Here is a 1,561-nt window from a genome sequence, read left to right on the forward strand (position 1 = left end):
AGAGCTGGTGGCCCCGCACGTGGGGGTGCAACGTGCTTCCTAGGAGATCCCTGGGGCAGTGAGCTCCCCGGCGATGGAGACGTTCAAGGGCTGGCCTTTCTGGTCTTTGCAGAAGGAGCCACCGGCTCCTAGCTGGGGTGGGGTGAGGGCAAGAGCATTTGGGGGACCAGGTCATACTAGGCCAAGCAAAACAAAGCAGAAAGGTTTGAAATTTAAGACCAGCCTCTTGCAATAAATGATAGAATAATAATAGATGATAGATTAACTAGATGATGATAGATAGATAGATGATGATGATAGATAGATAGATAGATAGATAGATAGATAGATAGATAGATAGATAGATAGATAGATAGATAGTAAATGTTGGAATGTTAGTTCTCTTTCCCTGGACAGCCAAAATGCACCCAAACAATCTCCCTACCTCAAGATCCTTAATTACAACTGCAAAATCCCCTTTGCCATCTAAGGCAACACAGTCGCAAATTCCTAAGACTAGCAGGCATCTGTAGGAGCCATTAGTCAGTCTATCAGCTCCCCTCCAAGCAGTGTCAGTGTGCACAAAATAAGAGGCTACCACTTGGCACATGGACCTGATCCACACAAAAAACATGATTTCTCTCTCCTCACTCCAACAGTAGACTTCCTCATCCCACAGAAGGATGAGAAAGTGGAGATCAATATTTTCCTGACCTCACCCCTCTAGACTCAGCCTATAATTCATGATAGTTAAATTGGATGCTGTCCCATTAAGTAACACAAATAAAAATAATTCCTATGTCTTAGGAAAAAAATCAGCCTTTTCTGTGTTCCCATTGTGGCCTGTGCGTACTTAGACCCTATCGCACTCGTAACAGGGCCAGAGCCAAACCTTCTTCATCTTGGTTCTCCAGTGCTAAATGCAAGATTTCAATCATCGGCACTGAAATATTTGAGCGAACAAATCCAAGTTTCAGTTCAAACACCACTGTTTGAGGTCTATCATCTAGTGCAATTATTCAGCTTGTTAATAAAATGAGGACAGTACCTTTTGGGGAGATTAAATGAGATAGGTAATGTAGATGATGAGTTTAGCACAATGCCTGGCACCCAGTGGAAGCTCAATAAATACCAGGAGTGTCTAATCTCCATCCCATCTAGGAGTTCTTGAGAAATATCTTTAAAATGATCATGTTATTGGGCCTCTACTCAAGTACTCCATCAATGCAAGAACACTTTGTTCTGATAACCTGGCATCCAATGATGCTCACCTTCCTGACACGATCACTGAAGACAAAATGGGTGCATAAGCAAATGTGGTGAAGAAAGCTGACGGTGCCCTGCTAGCAAAAGATATAGCGTCTGTGGTCTTAAAGACTTGAAGATAAACAAGCGGCCATCTCCCTGAGAAGCAACAAAGCCTACATGGAAGAAGCACACCAGCCTGTGGGATCACGAGGGTCGATGGAATCAGTATCAGGCATTAAAGAACAAAAAATCATATCATTGTGCATGAGGGGCAGTGTGGAGTGGGGACCTAAAGCCCATCTGTAGGCAACTGGACATCCCCTTACAGAAGGGT

The sequence above is a fragment of the Echinops telfairi genome, unplaced genomic scaffold, assembly GCF_000313985.2.
Source record: "Echinops telfairi isolate 266 unplaced genomic scaffold, ASM31398v2 ScPeMD7_60;HRSCAF=208, whole genome shotgun sequence".
In the NCBI taxonomy this organism is placed as follows: domain Eukaryota; kingdom Metazoa; phylum Chordata; class Mammalia; order Afrosoricida; family Tenrecidae; genus Echinops; species Echinops telfairi.